Raw genomic sequence first — 15,837 nt, forward strand, 5'->3', positions numbered from 1 at the left:
AAAACAAACCTAAGAAGACTGAGAAGTGGAGAGAGAAGGCAGATTAAAAATGAACATTGAAACTGAGAATCAGCCCAATGGCGTGTTTCCTGATTTTTTTTTTAATTTTCCTTTTATATCCCAGATTGGAAACTGTAGAAGCCAACAACCTGGAAATATTAACACCAATGAGTGGGACCCACAACAACCCCAGGAATTGTTTGCTTTCTCCAGCCATGGAGCTAGGAAAGGGGCAACCTAGCAAGAAAAAACAAACAACGGCAACAACAACAAAAGACCCTACAAACTTTAAGCAATAGATGGTCTACTCTAGCCAAACACCGCAGGAAAACCGTGGCCCATCCACACTCAGGTCAGCAAAGCCCCAGTGGAGAAGCTAGACTTCAACATTCTCCCTCACCAGGCTGTAATGAGGCACCGGATAGGCTGGGCAGGGAGTCAGAACTCTCAGCCCTTGTAGAGCACCACAAGGACCCTTACAGAAATGTTAGTAAAAACCATCTGGGGAGCCTAGACTTTTATCCCTACCCTGCAGTAATGAAGAAACTTGAGGAGAGGTCAGAGAAGTCCACGTGGAGAGTCAAAACTTTCACCACCATGCAGCAGTAATGAGGCCACCTACTTGTAGCACCAGTAGGACTTTTATGAGGAGAAGTAAAACAGTATTCTTGTCTTTCTTTGCCACGGTGGCAAAAGCCAAAACTCTCACCCCTGCCCAGAAGTGAGGAATCCATCTACCCCTTAGATGTCTGTGGAGGCTGAGAGGGGAAACTGGACTTCTACCTCCAGCCGGCAGTAAAGAGACAGCTAGCTGCCTCTGCCTAGCTGAGGAGCGGATGTCACCTCACCTCTATGGTAAAAACAATTAGAATGACAGCAGTTTTCTCATCAGAAACCAGGGAAGCTATAAGAAAGTGACATTTTTCAAGCGCTGAAAGAAAAGAACTGTTACTATGCTGTACGTGAGATCCCAAGAAATTATTCATCTGAGAACTGAAAGTTTGTCGAAACACACACAAATGGTGACTGTGGGTGGTGATGGGTATGTTAATTAATTTGATTGTAGTAATCATTATACAATGTATCCTTATATCAAATCATCAGGTTGTAAACCTTGAACATATACAATTCTTGTCAATTAAGTTTCAAAAAAAAAATAACTATCAAACTAGAATTCTATATTGAGAGTAAATGCCCTAGAGAAATGAAGGGGAAATCAAGACAATCTCAGATGAAGAAAAGGTTACATACTGTAAGATTCCATTTATGTAACATTTTTGAAATGACAAAGTTATCAAAATGGAGATCATATTTGTGGTGGTAAGGGATTAATAAGGGAGTAGGGGTAGAGGGAAGTAGGGATTGTTATAAAAAGGCAATGGGGGGGGGATCCTTGTGAAGATGGAATCCCTCTGAATCATGAGTATCCTGGTGTGATGGTTGCAATATTATACTATAGATTTATGAGACATTGGGGAAACAGGCTAATGGATCAATGGAGTCTCTCTGTATTGTTTCTTATAAATGCATGTGAGTTACAGTTATCTTTTTAAAAGTCTAATTGAAAAAATTTTATGGAGGCTTAATCTCCTCTTTTATCCTAGGACAGGGATAAGAATGGCTAACAAACATATGAAAAAATGTTCAACATCTCTAATCATCAGGGAAATGCAAATCAAAACCACAATGAGATATCACTTATCTCCAGTGAGAATGGCCTTTATCAAAAAGTCCCAAAACAATACATGTTGGTGTGGATGCGGAGAGACAGGAACATTCATACACTACTGGTGGGACTGTAAACTAGTGCAACCCCTGTGGAAAGCACTATGGAGATAACTTAAACAGATTCAAGTAGACCTGCCATTCAATCCAGCAATCCCATTTTTGGGCATCTACTCAGAAGAACAAAAATCATTCTATAAAAAAGACACCTGCACCCGAATGTTTATAGCAGCACAATTCACAATTGCAAAGATGTGGAAACAACCCAAATGCCCATCAATTCATGAGTGGATTAGTAAATTGTGGTATATGTATACCATGGAGTATTACTCAGCTATAAGAAATAGCGATGATATGGAGTCCCTTTTGTTCTCCTGGACAGAGTTGGAACCCATTCTATTAAGTGAAGTATCCCAAGAGTGGAAAAACAAGCACCACATGTACTCACCAGCAAATTGGTTTCCCTGATCATCACCTAAGTGCACATTTGGGAATAACACCTATTGGGTATCGGACTGAGGTGGGGGCTAGGGAGAGGGAATGGGTGTATAACTACATGATGAGTGCGTTGTGCACCATCTGGGGAATGGTCACGCTTGTATATGTACTAGTTTTTAATAAGAAAAAGCATTGGTCTTATGAAGAAGCCAAAATAATCATAGAAGTACATAACATTTTATATATGATTTTAAAGTTCACTATTCTATATAATGAAAACTCAAAAACATTTTAAATGCATAGATAAATGGGAATTATAAAATATACCTGCATATTTCATATGAAGGACTATTAAGTAGCTATTCAGAGGACATTTTTTAAGAGGTATCACAAGATCAGAAGAATAGGCTCCACATGTACTCGCCGTCAAATTGGCACTGACTGATCAACACTATGGTGCTCACACAGTAGTAATATTCTCCAGGGATTAGGGGTTAGGGGGTAAACTCACAACTAATGGATGCGGTGAGCTTTGTAGAGGGGAAGGGCATGCCTCTAATCCTCGCTTGGGTGAGACAAAGACATAAAATATAACCAAAATGTTTGTACCCCCATAGTATCCCGAAAAAAAAGTCCCAAAACAAAAAACAAACAAAAAAAGCCTTAAAAATAATCTGAAATTTTAAAATATCAAAAATAATTTCTACTAGTTTTCTTGGAAAGTCTTTGTTTTAGTACAAATCTAATATAAAAAAGTAATATAATATAATATATGTATTGCAACATATTTATATGTATGAATATTACATATATCATATGTAGTCATATATAAATAGTTATATATAAAAATATGTATCTCTTAAGCATGGATTCATATGGTTGTGTGTTAATAATCTTGTTTTATATAATTTTCTGTTATTTGTGTGCTTTATGAGTATATGTTCCTTGTGTACCCAGAAAACAACCATAACTATAAACTAATTTCTGTGGTAATCAAACATATTCATAGAAATTACTGTTTTAACAGAAACGAAATAATATTCTCTAAAGTATACTGCTTTTTTGAGAATATTATTTTGCTGTTTCACTTTTATTGGCAAAATTTAGTCTCACAATGTGACACTGATCATAATGCTCTTTAAGCACTTCACCAAAATGCTATTTTCATACTAAGCATTTCAGAATTGGAGAAGCAATATCCTCTTTGACTTAAGAAGCTGTTACATTTGAATGTTTAATCATCTATTTCTATCTCATATGCAGGAAAGTATTTTTAACTCTGTAAATTTTTTATGTTGGAAATTCTCTCATTTGCCCTCTCTTGCCATCTCCATTGTAGACATACTATCTATTCAGTGGTTAGAAGGCTTTGCTATTAAAATTTTCCTGTTTTTTTTTAATAGACTGTTTCCATTTATTTCTCCTTCTTCAACACTAAAACATGGATTCAGATGTTAGATTGAAGTCCTGGTTATGCCTTGAGACCTTGAGAGAATCTGTGTGCTTTTTTTTTTTTTATCTGCAAACTGGGGATAAGAGTAACTGCCTTATAAGATTTTCTGAGGTGGGGGAGGGCAAGATGTTAAGACATTACTACATTGAGGGAAGTTAATATGAAACTGAGTTCTACTAAAATTACATCCTTAAGGAAGCTCCATGGGGCCTCAAAACTAGCTTAACTGAAAGAAAAGAAAGTTCAAATTTCTTGTCCACTTCTAACAACATTTAATTAAATTCAGACATAAGATTAAAATATGTAATAGTGACCACTTTGAGGATATTAAGGAAGCGAGAAAGGGACTCAGGAAGATATAGATACAAATACCTTTGGGTATATAACCACATCTTCTGCATAGCAACTTTCAAACCACACCAACAACTACTGTCTTGTCACTAATTAAAGATGGGTTCTTGATCCTGTCCTAAGTAGAGAAATATCCCTTTGGCTATTACAAAATTCAAAGAAAGAGAGAGAAATTAGGGATATGTTGGATCCAAGAAACAGTGGACTCCAGGTGATGAGAGTAGTGAAAATAAGTCTCAGGTTCTATGCTCATTGTTCCTTCAACAAATAGCGTGTTTAAGAGAAAAGAATGATCTTAGAGAAATGGCAAAGAACACATGGGATTTATCTCTCAATAGGAATACATGCAATTAAATACTCTATAAAAATGCCATACAAGAGAGTAATGGCTCAAATGTGAAGAAAACCAAAAAGTGGCTTACTTTTGAGCAAATTTTGGACAGGAGAAAGGAGAATATATTTGCCTTTAACGTGTGAAAAAATTTTCTTCAAAATCAATGTTGGTATGAAAGGATTTCTCCTTCTTTCCTAGTAATCCAGTGCATTAAAGTAAATGATATCTATGTAATAATAACAACAGGAACACTGCTTTTCAGTTTTTACAATCAAATTAGAGATAAACACTGAAGTTAAAGCAGAATTATAGCATGGATAACAATGTTGTAAACTTTTAATGGAAGTAACGATATAATTAAAAGAGTTTAGGAATAAGAAGGGAGAGGAGAAATGAAAGAGTAAAAGAATGCTAAATTACTTATCTTTTGTAAAGAGGGGTTCGATTACACTGTATAAAAGGTTAATGGATTTAAAAATAAAGAAATGTGACTAATAGATGTATAAAAATAAAATTATGAACCTGGGAGGTGGGTAAGGAGAGAAAATCAAGACCAGGGGAAGTTATTAAAATTCTTCATCTTTTATAATGTTATAATAAATATATCTTAAATTTGATAACATGAAGAAATGAAGTGATAAATATACGTAGAAAATGACTGAAACAATTAAAATAGAAATTCTAAAAATTATTTACTTCCAAGGGTGAGCTAAAGATAAAGGACTTTTAATTTCATACTCAGCTTAATGCTTACACACTTTATACAGGCTTAATTTTAATTGAAAATTGTTTATCCACTTTCAGATTTGGATCATTTGAGGTCAATGTATTTTTTTCTCCTTTTCCCCTTCCCTTACTGAACTATTTTCTTAATAACACAGCCTTCTCAACAGACTATTTCTGTTTTGTTTTGTTTTAACCATCCTGCATAGCTGTATCGACCTTTACCTGGGATTGAACCGTACCAACTGATGCTCCCTACCCCTGCTGAGCGAGCTGCTGTTTTCCAATTTCACACATAAAAACTTCTAGGGCATGTGGCATTGGAGGGTATTAGCAAACCTAGCAGAATCCCTCTGAGTTCTCCTGGGATTCAAGAAGATGCCCCTGGGCAAAGGGATAATTTTGTGTCCTTGATCAGAAATAGGAGAACAAAGGCTAACAATCATTGGATAATAGAAAACATAAATCCCCACCAAAGTATATCAGAATATAATAGCAACAACTTGCAAAATAATAACAACAGTTATAGCTATCATTTATTGAGCTCCTGTACTGTGTGAGGAAAATAATTGCTGGTTTTCAGAAATGCATGCCACATGCACATACATTCACGCACACACACATACACCACTGCAAATTGTGTAAGCTCTGTAAATAATATTTTGATATTTGAACATTACAAAACATACTTCTGAAAGTGAGGGAGATTATATAACTTTCTCAAAGGTACAGTGTTGTGCTTTTCCTGGAGTGTCTGGCTCCGGTAGGAACATTTGAAGGGAAATAGCATGAAAAGACATGGGGCGCCCAGACCATAATAAGGAAAAATGCTATCATCACTGATTCAAGTGTTTGGCCAAGCCTGGCCCCCCACTGAGTTTGCTCCTTTCTTCTCACTCTTCTTCCAGTCAGCAAGTCCTATGACTTCTACCTCCGACATACAGCCAGGATCTGGCTTCTCTCATCTCCACTGCAGGTGCCCTGTGAGAGCTGCCATTGCTTCGCCCCCTGGCTAAAACTTTCACATCCCTTGTTCCCCTGCTTCTACTCCTGCCTCTTTTCCCACCCACTCTTTTTAGAGCATCCAGAATAAACTTTTAATTATGTAAATAAGATCAAATCACTCTTCTGCTTAAAATGGCTCAAGGCTCTCTTTCTGTACATGTAATAAAATCTTAAACATTATCACAATTCACAAAGCTTTATGTGATTAGGCACATTTGTGTTAGTCTCTCCTTTGCTCACTAAGATCCATCCATACCAACATTCACATGTTTCCTTGAAAAGGTTTAGATAGTCTTCTACGGGGTTTTTTTTTTAGTTGTAAATTTCCATTTGAAACAGGAAGCATCAAACAAAGTTAACAGCATAATGGAGAGCCAATGGCACAAAGAAGACTGGTTCACCTTTTTTAACTTAGAAAGCACATTTTGAACCTGAAATAGGCATTGCATTCTCACCCCAGTCTATTTTCCATTACTTCTGGCAACTCATTGCAAATGCAGGTTTAAATCTTTCTCTATCCCTGACTTTATCATATTCTTGCCAATATGGTAATATGTCCCTCTAAGAGTTAATGCCTAGAGAACTCCTAGAAAACTACTGATTTCCTACTTCTGAGTATTTTTAGAGTGTCAGCATGGCACCCAGAAACTAAAATTGAGTGTTTCCAATTCACATTTTAATATCAGCCAAGTCCCCCAGTAATCCAGATCATGTACTGCAGAGGAAATGAAGAAGAAATCATAGCCAGAGGAAGTTGTCCAAAAATATTCTTCTGCTTAAAAGGAATTTTAAGCAATACCCACATGAATCTTAATTGTGGTATAAGAATAAGTAAGGACAGTACAGGGTTCTTAATTAACCTTTGGACTCCTTTTTGAGTTTGGTTACTCTTTCAATGCATCTGAATTCACCTCTTGTAAAGGATTCTTTTAAATAGTGTTTCCCTGGTATTCAGTTTCTCCTACATCCCATTTTTAATCATCAACATTTAGATGATGTTAACAAATGTGATAGTTTTTAGTGGTTTTAATGTTAAAGGTTATCTTGCTTTCCAAAGGCAATGCTTAAATAATCCCTTAACAATCTGCATTTTCCTGCCCTCAGGAGAACCATGAAATGTATTGGCCATGCCTAATCTTCTCACATCCTTCAAATCATTTATCAAATTCACATTTTATCTTATGTAAATTTTGATTACCATGCCACACCTCAAATTCTCCTCACCTTGCTCTATTTTTGTTTTTCACATTGTGTGGAATATCTTGTAACATGCTATGTAATTCATTTATTCATTTTTTACATTTACTGTTGTGCTATTCTCTTAATAGAATGTAAACTCACTGAGGCCATGAATTTTTGGATGCATTGTATTCTGTAGTGTTCCCAGGGTTTAGAACAGTGTCTGACACATAGAAGACCCCTCAATAGGTATTTTTGGGGAAAAAAGTTAAAAAAAACAAAAGATGTATTTTTCAGGCAAAATTTCAACTTATGGGAAGACGTTTCTCATTCAACAAGATATTTTAAAATTTTTTATATATTTCCCCAAATACAAGCAAAATATTAACATGCATAGGATTTAGGTAGTCTTCAAGCAATTTTTTAAAAAATTGTTATTTAAGCTTTAATTTCAAATGTTCTTACACAAAGCTTCAATTTATAACATATTTGTCACTGGACTTCTGGTTCTATCTCCTCTTCTGCTGGCCTTTGTACCTGGTACTTTCCTGATTATGATGTTGCCCTGGGGAGTCTGCCCTGGCGAGAATAGGAGTGGATTACACTAAAACCTTGGGCCTCCATAAGCTGTTTTTTAACCTTTCCCTGGGGAAGAACAAGGTCCTGGGGTTTTAAGTCACCTTAACGGAATGTCATTTGCCCCAGAAAAAGGAATCAATCAAACTCTCCCTTTTCTCATGTGTCGTATACATTCTAACATTTCCCTATCTCTATGCTGTTCAAAATGGGGTTCCTGTTACAATGCTCCATGTAAAAACCATAGAACCTGGAAAAGAAGGCTTGGCTCCATACATTTTAATATGTTCCCCATGTGATGCTTAAGTACACTGAAATTTCAGAACCAATCACTGTATTCTTACATCCCAAAGAACCTAGATTCTAGTAAACACAAAATCAGGTGACCTGCAAATCAAAAATAGGTGAATGAAATTTTTTCCAACTCAATGTGATATTAAAACATATTTGTCAAAAAGTAATTTTAAAATCTTTAGCCACCCATCCCAATAAGCATACTTTATTTTTACCTACAAGGTAATTCTTTTAGTTTTCCTGATATGAGCTTCTTCTTCACCACCTCTGAAATTCATTTTCTAAATCACTTTCAGTAAGATGGGTCTCTGGTATACAGGAATCTAAAGATCAACCCTCCTTTTTGTTTTTGTTTTTGTCATCATCGTTGTTTTTAAATCTGCCTATATTAGTGTTAGGGCTGCCATTACAAAGCACAAGAAAGTGAATGACTTGAACAACAAAAATTTATCTTTTCACAGTTTGGAAGTTAGAAGTCCAAGGTTAAGGTGTCAGCAGGATTGGTTTCTTCTAAGACTTTTCCTGGCTGTGGGTGGCTGTCTTCTTCCTGTTCCTTTACATGATCTTTCTTCTGTACTTGTGTCCAGATTTCCTATTTTTATAAGGACACCAATCATATTGGATTAAGGCCCACCTTAATGATTTCATTTTAATTCAATTACCTTTTTAAATACAAAATGCTGTCTCCAAATACAGTCATATTCTGCAGTATTAGAAGTTAGGACTTCAACATATTAGTTTTCAAGGCACACAACTTGGCTCAAAAAACTACCACACCTTTCACTAACAAGCTCACAGTGAATGGTTTGTCATTCATTATTTTTCCCCAATATCTGCACATCTTTTCCCATTCCCTTACTATCATAATGGTTAGGATTTTTCCTAACCTAAAAATCCTAATGCTGGTTGAATACAACTTTCTACCTTTACCAGACTGCATCTAACTGGCTTAGTGCCTTGAGAGATTTGATAAACATACAGGTTGGTATTATGATGATTCTCAGATTAGAATTTTCACCCATTTCTTATAACACTTACAAGCTTACCTGGTTCTACCCACATTCTCTTCTTTTTTTATACTGTTACCACGGAAGAATTACCTTTCCATTTCTAAAGCTAATAGTTTTGTGCTATCTCCAATAATCTCAACAGTCCCTTTTTATATCATAATTCAACTTTCCTTTGTCTAGTATCCTGTTTTCATCAAGGGTTTCATATTTAAGCACGTGTAATTTCCCTATACATAAAAAAAGCAAGTCAATATTTAACAAATATGTATTTAGCAATGTGTGCCAGACACTGTTCTAGGCAGGGCAATGCAATGCAACAATATGCAAGACACAGTCAACACACCCAAGTAATTTACATTCCAATGGGAGGAAATAGTTAACAAAAAGAAGTTATATATGCCAACATGTGTAACAAAGTATTTGAATAGTGTGGTAGAGAAAAACGGAGGTGAGTAAGGAAATGACAGAAGTGCATTAGGGAGGATGGTTGAAGATGTTCTCCAAGGAGATGATTTTTTAGGACTTTTTAGATTTGAATTAGTTAAAAGAATAAGCCCTTCACTACTTCAGAACATTCCAGACAAAGGAAATAGGGAGTCCCTCAGGAAATACTCTTAGAATGTTTGAGGAACAGCAAAACACTGCAACAATAAATGTGAGAAAATGATGTCAGAGATATTAATAATTGTCAGATGATAAGGGTATTATAAGCCATGGTAAAGATTTTGCATTTGGTTCCATGTGTGATGGGATGCCTGAATTTAGTGGAAATTTTCTACATTTTAGTGATTATATATGAAATTGGAACTACTTTGAAATTTATATGCAGGAAATATTTTATCCCTATTATAATAGTATGCATGTACATGTATATGGGTATGTGTGTATATTTAATTGTGCAAAAATCTTTTGTACATCTTGTTGGATGACTCTTTGTTTGTTATTGATATGAAGGGTTATATTAAATATATTAATGCTGGTCCACCAAAGCATTCTTAGAATACCTATATTTTACCTTAATATATTTCTGATTCCATTGACTATTCTCTTTTTGATTTATAAATGTATATTTCAAATTTTCTTTTTCTTTATCTAGGAAGACATACAAGTCATGATCTTGAACTTTCTTTAAAGAATTCCTCCTAAATAATTGTCATTCACATTTTTATGAATCCCATTTAATCTACAACACAGAGCATTCAGCATTCATTAGAGAATTAATCCATGAATTGACTGCAATTTTGCCTTTTTAAAGGCTCATTTGAGATAATTGAAAGGAAAACAAATCTAAGGCACATGTATTATCTATCTCAGTCAGTTCTTTAAGACCAACCCTTGTATTTTAGTAGGTTATCAGGAACCAATGGAAATTAACCACATTCTTCTGGCTTCTAGAAAAATTAGTAACATTCTATTTCTATTTTGAGATAAGAAATACCCATTTTGACATGAATTATTTGTAACATAAAACATAACAGTGTAAAATAAGAAATATCTTTTTGGAGAATATGTGTATGTCATTAAAAATGCTAACTGAAGACATTTACATTTTATTGAAAAATAAGTACCCATGTATCATATTTTTCTAAAATTATTCTCGTAATAGACTTGAAATTTCTTGAAGAAGTATTGATATTCTTTATTTGTCGCATACCCAGGATCTGTATACAATGTCAAGTTTGATAACTAAATTTTTCCAAGTTGTTGCCAATGTCTATTTTACAGCTTTTTCAAACATAGTATTACTTTACTTTATGTGTAATTAATTTTATAAGCTGTTCAACTCACTTTTGAAAGTTATGGGTTAGATTACCCATATGTAGTTAGATTACCATCAATTCACTGAATTCCCAATACTCAAAAAACAATCATCATGTATGTAAATTATAAAGGAGCTACTGTGTACCCTATTATGTTTGATATATTATGGAAGAGTTTCTAAGTAGTCTGCAACTTATGTCTTGCCCTAAAGGAACTTCTAATGATAAAATAATATGACATTATATTATATGACACAATATTTAAGTATTGAAATATTTTGAAGAAAGGAGAAATGGGTTTATCAGGGAAACTCCACAAAACTGAAAAGAATTTAGGTTGGCTATGAAGTAAAACAAAATAGAATTGAGATAGGTAAAACACATAGTTTCAGTAGCAACTGGAAATAATTTAGGTTGTCTATGAAGTAAAACAAAATAGAATTGAGATAGGTAAAAAACATAGTTTCAGTAGCTGAAACAACATAAGGAAAACAAAATCTATGTGCTGTTTACAGTACAGTGTGGACATGAAGACGAATATTTATATCTGAGTGTATTTATAGTGAACTAAATAAGGAACTGGTCCTTCTTCTTGATGCTGCTTGCTACAGACAAAACTCTATGCTGTTCCGGTTCAATTAATTTTTTTTAAAGATTACTGTAAGCCAAAGAGATCTTCCATCAGGCCATCTTTACACACTGCAGAACTCAAAATGCAAATTAACTTTAGTTTTAGTGAAAAGAAACCTTCTTTTTAACTTTTAAGTTAATTTTAAGAAGGCTAACAATATACATAACACATAAGCTTATGAGGAAACCTTTAATTTCTAAGAAATATAAATAAATTGGAATAATATTTAAAATACCAAAAGGCTATGTTCTGATAAAGGCTATTTTAATTTTTTTTATTAATACATTATTTGTACATAAAAATAAAAAAAAGAAGGCTGGATTCCTTCTGACAAATATATGGTTTTTCTATTGCCAAATTGTTATCATGCAATGGAAAATGAGTTCTATATGCTGTTTCTATGAGTGTTCATATCAGCTATGAGGTCATGGGGCACTGTAGAAATTTAATTTGGAAAAGGGCATGGAATAAATAAGTAGAAGAAACCAATATCAGCTTAATTTGAAATGGCTCCCAGTTGAGTGTCTGAGTATATTCAGTTTTGCTTGTCACTGCACTTATGTGCTTTTCCTATAATATTTGTCCTTCCCCTATTGTCCCATTCTCCTTGACAAGTAAAAAATAACACAAGATCATTTGTAAGGAAGAATAAGTTTTTTTTTTATAACTAAACACTAATCTGCAAATTATATCATTTGTTTCCTGTGTTAGTTCCATAAGGAATACCCTAATGGACTCATAATAGACTGTCATTATCACATCAGCGAAAAGTAAGGTGACTTCAGTAGGATAAACTATTATATTACAATTAACTAAGTCCAGCGGACTCATTGGTACTTTCACAAAATTATACCCAAATGCTTGATTATGAAAATCATTGAAAGGGGAACCATAATTAATATATTTCTCGGTCTCTAGTAAGGAGAAATGCTTCAAAAAAAAGCTGTGTGGCTTTCATATACAAACTTATCTTTATGATTCAAAACGCATTTTCTTCTCATGTGGGAAACAATTTTGAGAGCTTACTATGTATTAAGCATTTGTAAACTGAGAGTATAAATATAAAGTAATATATAATATAAAATATAAATTAAATAAAATATAAATATAATATAAAATTCAAAGCAGTGCTTTTTCTCAAGGAAAGTAGCTTTCAGTGATGGCAGATAAAGGAGCATTTACCATTCACTCTATGTCCCTGGTCAGAGGTAAGCACAGCGTCCTGCCAGATCCCACAAAATCTGTGACGGTTAGAAAGTGGAAGTGAGGGAAGACTTTCTAGAGACAGCAATAGCTGGAGTCAGCGTTTGAGAATGTGTACGATTTCATCAGGTGAAAACATGTATTGGTGGTCATGTGTATCATTCACGGTTTGACTAGATGGGCCCTAATATCTTTCAGGCAGAAGAAGTCAGCATGTTGAAGTCACAATAGAGAGGACCTGCAAATTAGACTAAGAACAAATACTCCACTGTGGAAAGCATAAAGCGTTAATGGCACCAGGATATGGAGGCCCTGGATCACCAAGCAGAGGAGTTTGTGAAGACACATGGGTGCTAGTTCTAAGGAGAAAGAGTCTATGCTGTAGGCATAGACTGAAGGCCACTGAAATATTGTAAGCAGAAGGATGGCAGAATCGGATTTCTATTTTTAAAAGTAGATTCACAGTCTTTTTTAGAGCAGACTCTTTCTCTATTAATATTTCAAAAACAGATGATTGACTCCCTAATTACAAAAGATCTCCTTGCAGGAATATTATCTTCTTTCACATTGGTTTAAACAATCTTATGGATATTCTGACCTAATTTTTCTTAAACATAACCATGATTTCAACTACAGCTGTGTTTTTATGCCATCAAACTTAAGACTCTTGCTGTGTTTTCTGCCAGATATATGAAATTTGTGGAATTTACAATAGAAGAGTACTTTGAACCTCAGATAAAATATTCACCAGATTTCCAAACTGAGTGCTTTCATGTAATTTCCAAATTACCTAGAACTGAAATTCAAGATTAAAAGGAAATATCAAGCCACTTCTTTAGAAATCTGTGAAGAGGCACTGTTAATCACATTTTCCTAGTACCTGTGCCTTTGGAAATGTGATACTTCAGGTTCATACTTTACTGATTTGACAATTCATAGACTGCCTTTCAATAAGAGTGAAATAGGTTGGATTTCTCTACCCTTGCTAGTTGTGTGTGTTCTTTACATAAAATAGCTCTAGTTGCTTATATAATGAGATGGCTCAGAGATTTTTGTGCTGTTTTATGAATTTAAACAGTAGAAATAAACATCCAAAAGAATCATTCTTATTCAACCCATTTTGCAAGTTATAGCAGTCATGTTTTTAAAATGCAAATGTGAATATGGTTTTCTTGGTCAGAGTCAACAATTATTAATAATTTCTGAGACACAAATATTGGGCTGTGTTTTTTCCTCCAATAAAATGTTCTTTCATTGCCCAGCACCTTCTGGATCCAGCACCTTCTATTTCAGTCTCTCCTCATTTGGTTTTATGACATCCTTCACTTCAAATTTCACTTAAAAATAATCCACCCCCTTCTCCCCACTGCCACCATGAGGATCTGGCACTGTGGGCTTCAAGCTGTTTGGAGATATGAGATCTTACGGTTTTGTTTCTGTTCTCTCCATTATAGACAGAAACTGTGACACTTCTCAGATTAATAGCTAAATTTGTAGAGTGTTTATTATGCTTCAAGTAAGCTCGAAGCCCTTTATATACACTATATTAACCTGTGTAATACTCACACTGTCCCTATGAGGGCACTATTACAATTACGTGCATTATAGAGGAGAACACAGGCAAACAAAAGTTAAGTAACTAGCTCGGATTTACACAGAAAGTGAGTAAAGAAACTCAGAAAGCTGGCTTCACTGTCCATGCATTTAAGTGCTATTCCAATATAGAAAAAGGAATTTATTGTCACCTTCTTATTCTCAAGTATGAGGTCCATTTATATAAACAGTATATAAATTCACATTTGCCAATAGATATTGGCTTTCTCTACTTCTGGATTTTTCCTTTTCTTCTTTTTATTTAAACTCGGTATGTATCAAATAGAAAAAATTGTGGTCTTGTTTTTCAACAGGGCAAAAACCATATTTAGCTGTGCATGTAAAATTTCAAACAGATTGGAGATAAGCCTTCTTATCTAATTCTTGGGAAATTCACAGGACATTGGTTGAATTAAATCCATCTTGTTAATTTGAAAATAGGAGTAACTAATATTTACTTTTAAGCACACAAACAACATATGAATGTGATCACATTAATACTTTACACACACACATGCACACCCCAATTTATTTGTAAGAAAATTTCCTATGTACTTTCTGAGGTCATCTTTTCAGTAATACTCTTGAGTAGACAGTGCAGTTACTATCACCTCATTTTTACAAAGGTGAAAACTGAAGTTCAAATAAAGAAAGGGCCTTGTCTAAGTTCAACTTTTAAATGAGCTTCTGAGGCAGGATTTGAACTTCAATGTTTTAGGTGCTAATTTATTCCACAAAACAAGACATTTTCCCAATATAAGTTATGTAATCTTTAAATTTTTTTTGCAGTCTCATGAATTTACTTCTCTCATTTTTTAGCTCACATATTTAAAAATATCTTGTGAGCTCATTGTGTTGATTTTATTTGCTCCAGTGGCCATGCTCCACCAGTAAATTTTCATGCAGGATTTGGAAGTTATGAGACTTGAAGCACTTAAGTTTTTGTTGTCCTGAAGATTCATTTTTCCCTTTCCTGCTATCAAAACGTCATATTAACTCTTCAACTTTAGATTTAAAATATGCAGAATTTAGTTTCATGACCTCATTCTAAATGGTCAAAACCACATAGAGTACACAAATCATAATAAATTGTAATTCTGTATTTGTCACATCATAGAGTCATTAAATGTCTTCTAACTCTAATGTTTACAGACAATTTTTTTTTTCTGATTGGTTTATCAATTAGGTCTCCTTTAGCTTTTCTTTTTCTTTGGTTATTCCTTTGGTAATGTCAAAGTGCTATGGAAATATGCCGCTGGTACCGTAATCCACGTAGCTGTTTCTGTGCTCAGACACACCCTTAGGGGGGCAGACACTCAGCACGCTGATTATAGTGATGTCATTCACATGCTGTATCTCACCAAGATTTTTACATTTGTTCATTCAATAAGCATTTCATCTTATTAATAAACTTTTGTGTCTTATGTTACCTAGGGCTGTTAAAGATTTTTCTGGAGAGACAAGTGGAAGTGCTTATTGTTGGTTGGCATTCTGTCATAAAAATAAAAGATATATTGCATTGGGGGGTCATAGAAATATGTACTATAAAATGTTGGTATCTT

The sequence above is a fragment of the Eulemur rufifrons genome, chromosome 7, assembly GCF_041146395.1.
Source record: "Eulemur rufifrons isolate Redbay chromosome 7, OSU_ERuf_1, whole genome shotgun sequence".
NCBI lineage: Eukaryota > Metazoa > Chordata > Mammalia > Primates > Lemuridae > Eulemur > Eulemur rufifrons.